The sequence below is a fragment of the Dromiciops gliroides genome, chromosome 1 (genome assembly GCF_019393635.1).
Source record: "Dromiciops gliroides isolate mDroGli1 chromosome 1, mDroGli1.pri, whole genome shotgun sequence".
NCBI classification, from domain to species: Eukaryota; Metazoa; Chordata; class Mammalia; order Microbiotheria; family Microbiotheriidae; genus Dromiciops; species Dromiciops gliroides.
In genome coordinates, this window is record NC_057861.1 from 57,345,559 (window position 1) to 57,360,439 (window position 14,881).

Genomic DNA, 14,881 nt, shown 5'->3' on the forward strand with positions numbered 1-14,881 from the left:
CTCAGAGATTAGAGGGCACCCGGTACTTAGTAAGTGTTTAATAAATGCTTGTTGATTGAGTGAGAGGCAGAGACTTCGTTTCCATGGATAGGAGAGTAAACTCGGGGGTTGTGTATCTCTTTGTGACGGAGTGGATCAGGGTGTGAGAGAGCTATGTGAGTGCGAGCCTGAGTGCTGGAGTCGGTCTCCCCCCCACCCCCACCCCCAACTCCACCCCAGGTTCCGCCATCAGGGGCCAGGCTCGGGGCAATCGATATTTCCCGACCATGTCCATTCTCCCCCCCAACCTTTGCTCTGCAGTTGGGGGTGGGGTGGGGGGTCCTGCCCCTTTCCGGCCACCCAGTCCTGGCCCCTGCCCCACCCGTGCCTGGGAGCCTCAGAGGCGCCTGCAACCCAGGAGTGGGGGTGGGGGTGGGGGTGGGGGGCTGCTGGAGGACCCAGGAGTCCCAGCCCCCAGCGTGGTGGGGGGGGAAGGAAGAGGAGGAGGAAGAGGAAAAGAGTATGAAGAAGACTGTCTGCCTCTGTCCCCGGGCAGTCCAGGGGGAAGAATCCCTGAGACGGTGTCCGAGCCACCCCCTCCAAGCAGGGACGCACAGCCCCCTCCCCACCCCCCCCAGTCTCCAGCTTGGCTCGGCTCGGCTCGGCCCGGCCGCCCGGGGGACAGGATTTCCGCTCGGAGCAGCCGAGGAGGAGCAGCGGCGGCAGCGGCTGCAGCACAAGCAAGCAACCCAGGCCCCTACACCTCTCCGGGTCCGAGCTGCCCCAGCCACATTGCACAGAGGGAACCGGAGGCCAGGGACACTGCCTGGGGGGGGCCCTCCCCACACTCGCTCCACGTCCCTGCCGGCCCGACTCATTGGGGTGTTTGCCGTGGCGGAGTGCGGAGACAAGAGAAGCCTCCCCCTAATTGCCCCAAATGGGGAGCCCTGGATTTAAAGGGCCAGCTGCCTCAACCTAACTTTGGGGGCCCTTGCCAACTACACGAGGAAGGGAAATCCCATATTTAAAGGGCCAGCAGCCCCCAGCCCAGGTCGAACTTTGGGGTTCTCCTTAATTGCCCCAAGGGAAAGGGGGTTCCGGATTTAAAGGGCCAGCCTCCCTCTCCCCTTACCTCCTTGAGTAACTTCGGGGAGCCTTCCTCCCCTACCTATCCCCAGCATCTCCCAATCACCCTGGAAGGATCGGAGGGAGCGGGGAGGGGGAGGGAAGAGTTCCGGGTTTAAAGGGCCAGCCTCCCGCTCCCCCTATCCCCTGCCTAACTTCGGGGCGCCTTCCCCCTTTGAGCCCCCCAGCCGTTACTCTGGACGGATTGAAGGGAGCGGGGTGGGGGGGAGAAGCAGAAGAGTTCCGGATTTAAAGGGCTAGCCGCCCGCCCCCCCCCTCCCCCAGCCCCTGCTCAACTTTGGGGGAGACCATCTTCCCCCCCCCCCGCCAGTCGCCGGGCCAAGGGAGGGGGAGCCCCGGATTTAAAGGTCCAGGCGCGCCCCGCCGCCCGCTCGCAGGCTCGCGAGGAGGCTGCCTTACCGTGCTCCCGGGCGGCTCATGCCCCGCCCGCCCGCCCGTCCGTCCGTCAGTCCGCCCGTCCGTCAGTCCGTCCCGCGCCGCCTTCGGGCTCCTCCGGCTCTCCCGGCCCGGGCTGGCCTGGCCGCTCTTCTCCTGCCTCCTGCCTGCCCTGCAGACCGTGCGCGCTCCAGCGCCCCCCCCCCGACCCCCCCCCACCCCGATTTGGCCGGATTGGTAAATTTCTCCTGGCGCGCAGTATCTCACCTCCCTCCCCGCGGCCCCGGGCGGGCTCCCCGCCCCGCGGACGAATCATTGGGCGACGGAGGCAATCAGATGCAAATTCCTAACCTCTGAATCAGAGCTGCGGCGGCGTGCGACCGCCCCCCCCCTCCAGCCCCCCCCACCCCCCACCCCCGGTTAGTTCAGTGACCGCCCCCACCCCCTCACCGCTCCCCTTCGGGCGGTCGCCGACCCACCCCGCCCGGCCGGCAACAGGGGGTTGGAGGCTTCAGATCCCGGGCTGCGGCCCCTTTAAATCATAATAAATAATTTTTTTTTAAAAAGAAAGATACTAAAGTCGCTCCGGAGGACACGCCCCCTCCTCCTCCCTAAGCCCAACCCTCCCCCCGCCCCCCCTCTCGTTTAGGGACCGTCTACAAAGTACCCAATTGGGTTACAACAGGAGCAGCAGGAGGAGGAGGAGGAGGAGGACTTCCGAAGGCCATCCAGTCTTGGGGCCCTCTCAGCTGGGTTGTAGGGGAAAGTGCGCCGGACTGGGAGGGAGGAGCATCTAAATTCTAGTTGGAAGGAAGGAAGGAAGAGAAAAAGGAAACATGCATTTATTAAGCGCCTACTATATGCCATTCTTGGCGCTAAACCCTTTACATATGTTATCTCCTTTGATCATCTCAACAACCCTCAGAGGTAGGTGCTATTATCTCCTTTTACCGTAAAGGAAAGTGAGACCTAGAGAGGTTAAGAGATTTGCCCAGGGTCATGCAGCTAGTGTCAGCAGGCAGATTTGAATTCCTAACTCCTGGCCCCAGCTGTCTCCATTGTACCATCTAGCAGGTACTTTCTCTCTCTGGACCTCAGTTTTCCCATTGATAAAATGTGAGGGTTGAGGGCGGCTAGGTGGCGCAGTGGATAAAACACTGGCCCTGGATTCAGGAGTACCTAAGTTCAAATCCAGCCTCAGACACTTGACACTTACTAGCTGTGGGACCCTGGGCAAGTCACTTAACCCTCATTGCCCCACACAAAAAAAACCCCACAACAAAAGAAAACAAAAAAATGTGAGCGTTGAATTAAAGGATCTCTACCTCAGGTTCTGAGGTCTCCCCTTTCATGAAGTCAGTGCCTCCCGTCTTAGGGGGATCAGCAAGCTCTAGGTTCAGGTCTTGCCACTGATAGAAACCACACCAGGCCTTATTCTATTAGAGAGAGTATAATTTACTGGACATCCTCTACTCTAACATAATTTAAACTACACCTGTCTCAGGGTCACAGGCTATAAAGCCTCCAAAGATGAAATCACAAACCTCCCCACACAAAGCCCTCTAAGTTTCAAATCCTACATCAGACACTTAGCAGCTGTGTGACCTGCAAATCGTTTACCCTCTCTTTGTTTCAGTTTTCTCACCTGCAAAATGGGAATAATCTTGGCATCTAGCTCCCAGGGTTGTTGTAAGGATCAGATGAGGCAATATTTGTAAAAAGCACGTAGAACAGTGTCTAGCACACAACAGGTGCTATATAAATAAATGCTGATTCCTTTACTATGCTATCCTGTGATTTGTCTTTTCTGCCCTAAGAAAGAGATGAGATTGAGGAGAAAGAGGCCAGGTTGAAATCAACGCCTCCTTCCAACCCCAGGTGGCCAGGCCAAGGGGGGCAGGCTTGACTGGGGCTTGATGAGTAGAAATGGATGGGGAGGAGGTAAATTCTGCTTGTTGGAAATCCAGCCAACCTGCCTACTTGTTAGACCTGGAAGGAACTTCTCCTTTTTCAGTCCTGTCTGACTCTTTGTGACCCCATTTGGGGTTTTCTTGGCAAAGATACTGGAGTGGGTTGTCATTTCCTTCTCCAGCTCATTTTACAGATAAGGAAATCGAGGCAGACAGGATTAAGTGATTTGCCCAAGGTCACACAGCTAGTAAGTGTCTGAGGTCAGATTTAACTTAAGTCTTCTTGATTCCTGGCCTGGCCCAATATCCACTGTGCTACCTAGCTGCTCCTGAAAGGGATCTTTGACTAAAATATCAGAGCTGGAAGGGCCCTTAGTACACAGAATGACAGAGCTGGGAGGCCCCCTAGAACACAGAATATCCCAACTGGGAAGGCCCTTAGAACCCAGAATATCAGAGGTGGGAGGATCCTTAGAACACAGAATGTCAAAGCTCTGAGGGGCCTTAGAACTCATCAGCTCAGAGCAGGGCAGGACCCTTAGACTGTAGAATGTCTCATACATTATGTCCAAAAATCAAATCCCATCTGCCTCATACACCTTACCTTCTTTTGTTTTTGTTTTTGTTTTTGCAGGCAATGGGGGTTGAGTGACTTGCCCAAGGTCACACAGCTAGTAAGTGTCAAGTGTTTGAGGCTGGATTTGAACTCAGGTACTCCTGAATCCAGGGCCGGTGCTTTAACCACTGCACCATCTAACTGTCCCCTACACCTTACCTTCTAATTTTCCAATTTCAGTTGCTGGCACCATCATCTGTCACCCCAGTTTAAAACTCAGTCATTTTTAAAAATCTTCTTTCTCTCTTACTCCTCCCTACCTGCCCCTTCCAACTTGCTCCATGAGGCCCTCCTCACTTCTTGCCTGAACTGTTTCAATAGACCTCTAATTTGGCCTCTCTATATCCAGTCTCTCTTTTTTCCAATCCATCCTGGACATCCTGTACTCTCTATAATAGAATAAAAACTTCTTTGGTTTGGCCTTCAAGGCCTTCTACAATCTGACTCTCTATCTTACCTCTCTAGTCTTACCCTCCTCCATGTGGCTCATTTTCCTCCCAAACAAGACCATTCGACATCTTCCTCCTCTTGTTCTGTGTGCTTCCTCCCTTCCTATCCGCCCCTTTTCCCATCTCTGGTTATCACTGAAGCCTTCTTTGCCTAGAACACATTCCCTTCTTGTCTTCATGTGTTTAATACTTCCCTAATTCACCTGGCTAGGAGAAAAACCCTTTCCTCCTAGAATTTCTTTTTCTAGGTCTTCCCAGGTCTTCTCAGTTTTCTGGGTCTCTCCTATGGCCCAATTATAACTAGCCTTTCATTATAGTTATCTGTACATAGGCCATCACTCTCCCAGTAGATTGGAACTTTCCTGGGGGCAGGGGTGATATCATTTTTCAGTTTCTGTAACTGTCATGGACCTGAGGCCATTTTACATGGTTGAGATGAACAGAGTTGAAATGGGCAACTCCCTCCTCCTCTCCGTTGGGTTGAATAGGCCGAAATGAGGGGTTTGGAGTCAATCATCTCTAAGCTCTTGCCTAGTTCAAACATTCCAAATTCTGAGCTCCCTCCCAGCTCGGACCATTTTTTGTTCTGCGTTCAAAGGCAACTTTGGGCTCAGATGTTCCGTATTTTGTGTTCTAAGAGTTCTCCCAGCTCAGATGTGCTATGCTTTGTTTTGTCTTTTTTGTGTCTAAGTGTCCACACCTTGCTCAGGCTGGAAGTGCAGCAGCCCCACCCATGGGTCCTGCTCCCACTTCTGAGAGGCCTGTGGGAAGCTTTGACCTACTCCTTTCCTACTTGCCTTGTTTCACCTCTCCTTAGTCATTCAGGGGGCCCCAGCTTTGGAGAGATCCCCATGTTGGTGCAGGCACCTCATCTATCAACTTTAATACTACTGCGGCTTCAGACTGCCAAGATCAACAGATCCACCAGCCTCATCCTCCCCCAGTGGCAGGAATTACTAATGATTCAATGTTCCTCCCAGCTCTGACATACTACTTCCTAAGGTCCCTTCTAACATTCTATATTCTCATGCCCCAGTTCTGACATCCTCTGTTCTAAGGGTCCTCTGAGATCCTGTGTTCTAAGGACCCTCCCAGCTCTGACATTCTATGTTCTAAGGACCCTCCCAGCCCTGACATTCTATGTTCTAAGGACCTTCCCAGTCCTGACATTCCCTGTTCTAAGGACCCTCCCAGCTCTGACATTCTGTGTTCTAAAGGCCCTCCCAGATCTGACATTCTGTGTTCTAAGGACCCTCCCAGCTCTGACATTCTATGTTCTAAGGACCTTCCCAGCTCTGACATTCTCTGTTCTAAGAACCCTCCCATCCCTGACATTCTGTGTTCTAAAGGCCCTCTGAGATCCTGTGTTCTAAGGACCCTCCCAGCCCTGACATTCCCTGTTCTAAGGGTCCTCCCAGCTTTGACATCCTGGGTTCTAAGGGCCCTCCCCTCTTAGCAGCTATCATATGTTAAAGCACAAGGTGCCCAGATATTACTAAGAATAAGGGGTCAGTCCTGAGGTTGGCAGCTTGGAGAATGACAGCTCTCTTCTGAGCCCTCATTTTGAGGGTAGGCAGCTTCTAGGAGGTGGAATGGTACTGAGCCTTTTGATTGGGAAGACCAGGCCTACTCCTAGCCCTTTACTATGTGACCCAGGACTATTCCCTAGGATTTTACTAGCAAGGAGGAAATGGGGAAGGGTTGGGCACTGCCTAGGTGGGGACAAATCCTAGCTCCTTGGCACCTTTTCTCCCATTCATTCCATCCACTTCTCCCTTTTTCTCTCATTCTTTCCAGTGGTATTTCCAAAGCACCCCTCAGGTCAAGGCCCTGGGCCAGAAGTTTTCCAGTGAGTTCAACGAACTGCTCTCTTTCTTTTATTATTATTATTTTTGCAAGGCAATAAGGGTTAAGTGACTTGCCTAGGGTCATACAACTAGTAAATGTCAAGTGTCTGAGGCTGGGTTTGAACTCAAGTCCTCCTGAATCCAGGGCCCGTGCTTTATCCATTGCACCACCTAGCTGCCCCTCTAACTGCACTTTTGTTAATCCTCACTATACCACCAGGACAAGAGGCCAGGCAAATGGAGCCAACTGGCCTTTATTAAAAGACTCCTCCCTGCAAGGCAGCTTGGGTAGGGGGGGAGACAGGCACAGAGCCCCAAGCTACAAACTAAACAGTCTCTGCCCCCAAGAAGCTTAATTTCCCTTTGAGAATGGAGCAGGTTCACCAATAAGTAAATGCAAGTGAGTGCAGGGGGCACAAAGGAAATCATGTCTTTTAGGAAAGATTGAGGAGTGGGGTGGTTAGAGAAGAAGGACTCAGAGGTTGGGACATCTGAGCTGAACCCGGAAGGAAAATCGTTTCTAGAAGGCAGAGATGTGATAAGAAATGATGAGCAGGCAGATTTCAGAAAAACTTGGAAAGATTGACATGAACTGATACAGAGTAAGATGAGCAGAACCAGGAGAACATTGTACACAGTAACAGCAACATTGTGTGATGATCGGCTGTGATAGACTTGGCTCTTCTCAGCAGTGTAACGATCCAAGACGATTACAAAGGACTCATGGAAAACGCTCTCCACATTTAACAAAAGAACTGATGGAATCTGAATGCAGATTGAGGCATAGTATTATCACTTTCTTTGGGTTGTGTGTGTGTGTGTGTGTTTCCTTTTGTTCTGTTTCTTTCACAACATGAATAATGTGGAAATATGTTTTACATGATTGCACATGTATATCCTATATCAGATTATTTGGTGTCTTGTGGGGGAGGGGATGAAGGGAGAAAAATTTGGAACTCAAAATAAATGTTGATGACTAATGCAGAAATATGCTTAATGTAATTGTATATATATAACCTATATCAGACTGTTTGATGTCTGTTTGGAGAGGGGGGAGGAAAGGGAGGGAGGGAGAGAAATTTGGAACTCGAAACCTTATAAAAACAAATGTTGAAAACTATCTTTATGTGTAATGGAAAATAATAAAATTCTTTTAACATTTAAAAAATGACAACAATAAAACAAGAGGATTTTTAAAAAAAATCAATGTTTAAAATTGTCTTTACGTATAATTGGAAAAAATAAAATACTATTTACATTAAAAAGAAGGCAGAGTTGTGAGGACAGAGAACATTCCATTAATAGGGGCTAACCTAGGTAAATAGATGGAGGGCAGAGATGGAATGTAAGCACAGGAAAGAGCTAGAAATCCAATTTAAATGGAACATGAGAGTGAACATGAAATAAGTCTGGGAAGGTAAATGGGAGCCCAGTTGTGGACAAAGGCCTTGAACAACAAGCTTGGGAATATGTGTGTGTGTGTGTGTGTGTGTGTGTGTGTGTGTGTGTGTGTATGTATGTATATGTATTTTTTATTCATTCATTCATTCATCCATCCATCCAGCTATCCGTCTATCTATCTAGCCTCAAATGGCTTGTGAACATGATGATAAAGAATAATCCTCCTGGGTGGAGAATGGAGTAGAAAATGGAGGAGCTGAAAGTTGAGGAACCAAGTATTCCCATATTCTCAGAAAGAATCAAGAAGAGAGGGTCTGAGCTAGACTAATACATAGCCCTGGTGGTAGAAGAGAGAGAAGAGATTGGAGAGATGTTGGGGGGCTGAGAATCTACATGGCCTGGCATGGGCTTGAGGGGCATGGGATCAATCAATTGATGGGAATTTATTTAATTATTTTTTAAGAATTCCACCCCCCCATTACATATAAAAACAATTTTTAACATTCGTTTTTTAAAATGTTGAGTTCCAAATTCTCTCCCTCCCCTCCTACTCCATGAGATAGTAAGCAATTTAATATAGGTTATATATGTACAATCATGGGGAATTTATCAAACTTACTGAGTAGAGGCAAAGTTGACTGAGGTTTCCAACTTGGGTAACTGGGAAGGTGGTAGCACCATAAGAAATAAGGAAATTTATTTTAGGCAGGAAGGTAACAAGGTTAATTTTAGACAGGTTGAGTTGGAGGGGTTAAGATGACATACTGGTGCAGATGCCCACCTAGTTCTGGAAGTGCGGAGGGAATAAGCATTTACATAGCACCTGCTAATTGCCAGGCATTGTGCTAAGTGTATTACAAATATTATTTCTTTGGTTGAGCAGGAAATAGGAGAGGCTGGGACTTGAAATCAGGAAAGATATAGGTATATATTCTTTGTTTTGTTTTGTTTTGCTTTTTTGGTTTTTTTTGGGGGCAGGGCAATGAGGGTTAAGTGACTTGCCCAGGGTCACACAGCTAGTAAGTGTCAAGTATCTGAGGGCAGATTTGAACTCAGGTCCTCCTGAATCCAAGGCCAGTGCTCTATCCACTGCACCACCTAGCTGCCCCCTTATTGTTTTTTGTTTTGTTTTGTGTAGGTTTGAATTCTGATGCTAATACATATTAACAGTGTGTCTTTCAGCAGGTCCAACTAGTCTCTGAGTCTCAATTTCCTCATCTGTAACATAAGGAAACAACCCTCATTGTGTGTTTGTTAAACTTAAAGTACTTTCTAAACTTTAAGGACCTATAAAAATGTGTTGTTATCATAGTATTATTATCCCCATTGAACAGGTAAGGAAACTGAGGCCCCAAGAGAGGTGGTTTGCCCAAGGCCACATAAATGGTGGAGTTGGGACTATAATAATAATTAATAATAATTTACATTTATATGGGGCTATACAGCTAACAAAGGACTCTGCCCTTCTAACACCATTTTGAGGTAGGTAGAGAGACAAGTACTATTATCCCTATTTAACAGACTAGGAAATTGAGGCCCGGAAAGGGGGTGTAATTTGCCCAAGGCCGCATTGCTAGTAAGTTGTAGGAGTAGGACCACAATAATAATTGCTTATTGACTCCTCCCTAGTAATAATAATAATAATAATAATAATTCTGTTGAGAGCTGACTCTAGAGAGGTAGCACAGGGTAGTAGAAAGAGTACTGGCTTTGGTCAGAAGACCTGTGTTCAAATGTTGTGGCCTTGGGCACTATAGATCTCAGTTTTGAAATCTGGAAAATGAGAGGGGTTGGACTAGGAGTCTTCTTGGGACCCTTCTAGTTCTCGGTCTATGATGCTGTGATTTTTATGCCACCCAGTGGTTTTCAAAGCCCTGTAAGTAATGGAAGTATAATTAGCCCATTTTACAGATCAGGAAACTGAGGCTCAGAGAGAAGGGATCTGTTCAGGACTTTGGCTGCTTGTAGGGCTGTTGGGGGTGCAATAGCAGCCCATGGACTTGAAGTCAGGAATACCTGGGTTCAAATTATATCTTAGAGACTTCCTAGCTGTGTGACCAATGGCAAATCACTTAACCACTCTCAGACTCAGTTTCCTCATGTTTAAAGTGAGGACTACAACAGCACCTATGTCGTAGAATTCTTGTAAGGCTCAAATAAGCAAACATATGTGTATAGACCTTTGTGCTACATAGCTGTTATTAGCCTATATAGCTATTATCACTCAGAACTCTGACCCTATGGCTCCTGACTCACCCACTTAGGGATATCTCCACTGTAAGAGCAACATGGGAAGGGCCAGGAAATGCATCTGAGGACATTGAGCTGCCTGCGTTAGAGGCTCACTTGGGGAGGTGGGATTCAGGCAGCAAAGGGAGTCTGCTCAGGGCAGGAGGGCAGGATCGGGAGGAGCAACTATTAGATACGAATCATCTCCATAGGGCTTCAAGTCCAGCCATTGATGTCTGGGGGAGGCTGCGAAAAGCACGTTCCCTCAATGTCCTGGGTTCTAAGGGCCCTCCCAGCTCTGACATCCTGGGTTCTAAGGGCCCTCCCAGCTCTGACATCCTGAGTTTTAAGGGCCCTCCCAGCTCTTGACATCCTGGGTTCTAAGGGCCCTCCCAGCTCTGACATCCTGGGTTCTAAGAGCCCTCCCAGCTCTGACATCCTGGGTTCTAAGGGCCATCCCAGCTCTTGACATCCTGGTTTCTAAGGGCCCTCCCAGTTCTGACATCCTGGGTTCTAAGGGCCCTCCCAGTTCTGACATCCTGGGTTCTAAGAACTCTCCCAGCTCTGACATCCTAGGTTCTAAAGACTCTCCCAGCTCTGACATCCTGGGTTCTAGGGGCCCTCCCAGCTCTGACATCCTGTGTTCTAAGAACCCTCCTAGCTCTGACATCCTGTGTTCTAGGGGCCCTCCCAGCTCTGACATCCTGGGTTCTAAGGACTCTCCCAGTTCTGACATCCTGGGTTCTAGGGGCCCTCCCAGCTCTGAGATCCTGTGTTCTAAGAACCCTCCCAGCTCTGAGATCCTGTGTTCTAAGAACCCTCCCAGCTCTGACATCCTGGGTTCTAGGGGCCCTCCCAGCTCTGAGATCCTGTGTTCTAAGAACCCTCCCAGCTCTGACATCCTGGGTTCTAAGGGCCCTCCCAGTTCTGACATCCTGGGTTCTAGGGGCCCTCCCAGCTCTGACATTCTGAGTTCTAAGGGCCTTCCCAGTTCTGACATCCTGTGTTCTAAGGGCCCTCTCAGCTCTGACATCCTGTGTTTTAAGAACCCTCCCAGCTCTGACATCCTGGGTTCTAGGGGCCCTCCCAGCTCTGATATTCCATGTTCTAAGGGCTCTCCCAGCTCTGACATTCCATGTTCCAAGGGTCCTCCCAGCTCTGACCTTCAATATTTATAGAATCACAGACTTAGAGCTAGAAAGGACATTAGAAATCATCCAGTCTGACCCCATCTCATTTTACAGATAGAAAAAAAAATGAGCAAAGAGAATGGAAAAGGCTTGCTCTGGGTCACAGAGTTAGCCAGAGTCAGTGGTCAAATTTGAATTGAGGTCTCTGTACACTGTCTTTACAACTCTCCCTTAACATTTGAGGTTATAGCTGTCAAATCTTATGTTTTAAGGCCCCTCCAAACCCTGACATTCGAAGTTGTACATTCAGTCTTTTAATAAACATTTATTAAGTGCCTACTATGTACCTGTCTGGAATTGGGCTCAGTGCTGGGGATACAAAAGAGGCAAAAGACAGTCCCTGCCCTCGGAGTGCTCACAATTTAATGGGGGGGGAGGCAGGGGCTGGGGAGACAACCTGTAAAGGAGTATGTGTAAGCAAATTAAATATAAGTAAATGGAAATAACCAAACAGAAGGAAAGCACTAGAATCAAGGGGGATGGGAAAAGGATTTGCGCTGGGACTTGAAGAAGTCTGGGAAGACAGGAGATGGAGATGAGGAGGAAAAACATTCCAGGCATGGGGGCAGCCAGGGAAAATGCCCAGAGCCAAGAGAAGGCATTTTGTTCAAGGTACAGCAAGGAGGTCCTTGGATGAGAGTTGCGTGGTGGGGGAAAAAGGTGTAAGAGGACCAGGAAGACACGGTTGGAGCTGAGGGGTTTTTTTGTTGTTTTTTTAAACAGGGCAATGAGGGTTAAATGACTTGCCCAGGGTCACACAACTAGTACAAGTCAAGTGTCTGAGTCTGGATTTGAATTCAGGTCCTCCTGAATCCTGGGCTGGTACTTCATCCACTGTGCCACCTAGAACTGAGTTTTAGGAACCTCCCTTTGGTTGCTAAATGGAGGATAGACTGGAATGGGGGGGTGGGAAGACTTGAAGTAGGTAGACCCACCCCTCCAGCAGTTCTTGCACTAATCCAGGGCCTGCACCAGAGTGGGGGCAGTGACAGAGGAGACAAAGGTGCTTATTTGATAGATGGGGTAGAGTTGAAACAGACTGGCTTTGGCAACAACTTGGATGTAGGGGGAAGGGGATAAGAGAGAGTGAGGAATCCAGGCTGGCTCGTAGGTTGGGAGTCTGATGGACCGGGAGAATTGTGGTACCCCCAACAGTAATAGGGAAATTTGGAAGAGGGGAGGGCTTGAGGAGAAAGATAATGAGTTCAGTGTTGGACATCATGAGTTGAAGATGTCCAAGGGACATCTAGTTTGGGGTGTCCGGTGGAGATGGGAGACTGGAGATCTGCAGAATTGGGGGCTGGATAAGTAGATTCGAGAATCATTGGATGGAACACCTGCCTGCCTTGACATTCCAGGTTCTAGGTTATAAAGTTCCTCCAATATTCAGTGCTCCTCGAATCTATAATTTCTTAGCCAGTTTAACCTGTTTGGGGAGTTGGTGAGACAGAGTATGCCCAGAGTTAGTTAGCCCAGAACACTAAACTCCAGAGTTCCCTGGGGCCCCTCAGTTCAGTATAAACCCCACCCCCTTACTTCCTTGGGCTTCCCCCAATGGGACCTGTAAGGTCAGATAACCCTATGGGTTTGGCTGGCTGTCCAGGATGGATGTGGCAGTGCAGGCTGGGCTGGGCCTGGGCCAGGTGTGCAGGCTGTCACCTGAAGCCTGTTGTCCTGGGAGGAGCAGGGAGTTTTGGGACGATCCCTAAAAACTTCCCGGGGGCCATAAACAAATGAGCTGCCTCAAGGTGGCTAGGATAGGATTACTGGTGGGGGGCTGGGAAGAGAAGAGAGTTGTGGGAGCCTCAGGATTGAGGGAAATGGGGGAGGAGATGTGAATGAGCTCATCCCCAGCCCCCATTGAGCTCTGGACAAATACATTGGAGAAGTGGATGGTCCAGCTCATCCTAGGTAGCCAGAGCTGGAAAGGGACCTCAGAGATGGGGGGAGGAGGAGTTTAGGAGTGGAAAGTGGCCCAAAGAAAGGATATAATTTATTTAAGGTCATTAAGTTGCTAATGGTAGGATTTGAACTCGGGTCCTCTGACTCCATATATGGGCTACTCTGCTCTGGTGTGGACTGCCCCTTTCCTGTTGTCTTCTGGCTTCTGGCTGAACCCCTGTGCAGTTCTGGGGTAGAGGAAGTCACTCACTAGAGCTTCTCAGTGGATTTTTTGACCCACTATACTGCAATATAGAACAGGTCCAGATAGCACTGGGCTAGGATTGCCAAAGGCCTGGTCTTCTGTGTGTGTGTGTGTGTGTGTGTGTGTGTGTGTGTGTGTGTGTGTGTGTGTGTGTATAATCCCCAGGAAAGCAATTAATTTCTCCAAGTCTCAATTTCCCCAACTGCAAGCCAGGGGAGTTGGTCTAAGGTCCCCTCCAGCTCTCTGACAATGTTCGAACCTTAAAAAAATAAACCAACCTTATCCAGATATGTCTTCTCTTCCACCATGCCCATCATGTAAGTTAACCAATTTTTTTAAAAAAGCCTGTTGAAAAGCTGAAAGGGTACAGCAGAGAGAATCCTAGGCAAGGAATTGGGAGGCTGAGGTTCCCAGCCTGATTCTGCTGTTGTCTTGCAGAGAGACTTCCCTTTTCTAAGCCTCAGTTTCCTCTTCTGTCAAATGAGGATGATTTCAACACCTTTGTGTTTACATGGGTTTATCAACTTCTGACCTTTTACAGATGAGGAACTGGAAGCTTGGCAGAGAGCCTACACAACTTATCTTCAAATCCCATTAGGTCTGGTCAAGTTTCATTTATGATTTCTTGAAATAATAGTAATTTTTTTTAAAATCATGGTTTGTATAGAGTCTCATGATTCTTCAAATCTGTCCCCTTGACTTGTTTTCAAGGTCAGGCAATTTGGGATATCAAACCTCCTACATTTTCTCTTATTTTTTTCCCAGTCTTTTGCTTTCAGCCTAATATTTCTATTTCATGGAGTCATTGGTTTCTCTTTGCTCTAGTTTTCAGGGTGCACATTTCTTGGGTGAAGAAGGTAATTGTTCTCCTTCCAATTTTTTTCCTGAAGGACTCCCCCCCCCCTTATTTTTTGGTGGGGCACTGAGGGTTAAGCGATTTGCCCAGCGTCACACAGTTAGTAAATGTCAAGTGTTTGAGGTCAGATTTGAACTCAGGTCCTCCTGAATCCAGGGCCAGTGCTTTATCCACTGCACTACCTAGCTGCACTCCCCCCCCCCCCCATTAATTTTTTCCTCTGCTTCATTTCTTCTCTGTATCCATGCAGTCCTTGTGGACAGTCCAACTTTCCCCCCTTTGGATCTTTATACTTACAGTTCTTTTGGGAAGATATTGATGTTTGCAATCCCTTTTTTTCTATTTTAACTGGTTGGTGTTTTCTTTGGTTTACTTATTTCTCCAGTTCCCGAGCTGGGCCCTTGTATCAAGGCCAGGCTTTGCCCCCTGCTGCACTTTAGGGTGGGGTGCTTAGGTCTGACCCTGGTTCCCTGGGTTTCTGTACCCCACCTTCCAGAGTTAGGGCCTGCCCCCCCATCTTTGAGGTGCAGAGCACTGTATCTCCAGGGCCTTCTGCAGTATCTCAGGCCAGTGTTAGGGACCTCAAGGCCCCTGGGCCTGGGCTGAGCCCCTGTATGAGTGAGTGCCATGCAGTGTGTAAGCCTATAGGTCTCCAGGGTTTGCTTACAAGGCCCCCGCTCTGGGGCTTCCTGATCATCCTGGCCATTTTGGGGAGCCCCCTGCTCAGCTCTGCTCTT

The 14,881-nt window shown here is 48.8% G+C and overlaps 1 protein-coding gene across 1 annotated transcript in view; it reads right to left on the reverse strand.

Annotated features, from left to right (window-relative positions):
* The window catches only part of ARID3A (AT-rich interaction domain 3A), a 79,772-nt gene extending 78,216 nt beyond the window's left edge, over nt 1–1,556 (reverse strand). The window contains exon 1 of the mRNA XM_043976468.1: nt 1,525–1,556. The gene's annotated coding sequence lies outside the window, so the exon portion shown is untranslated. The remainder of the gene's footprint in view (nt 1–1,524) is intronic.
* Nucleotides 1,557–14,881: the final 13,325 nt, after the last annotated feature.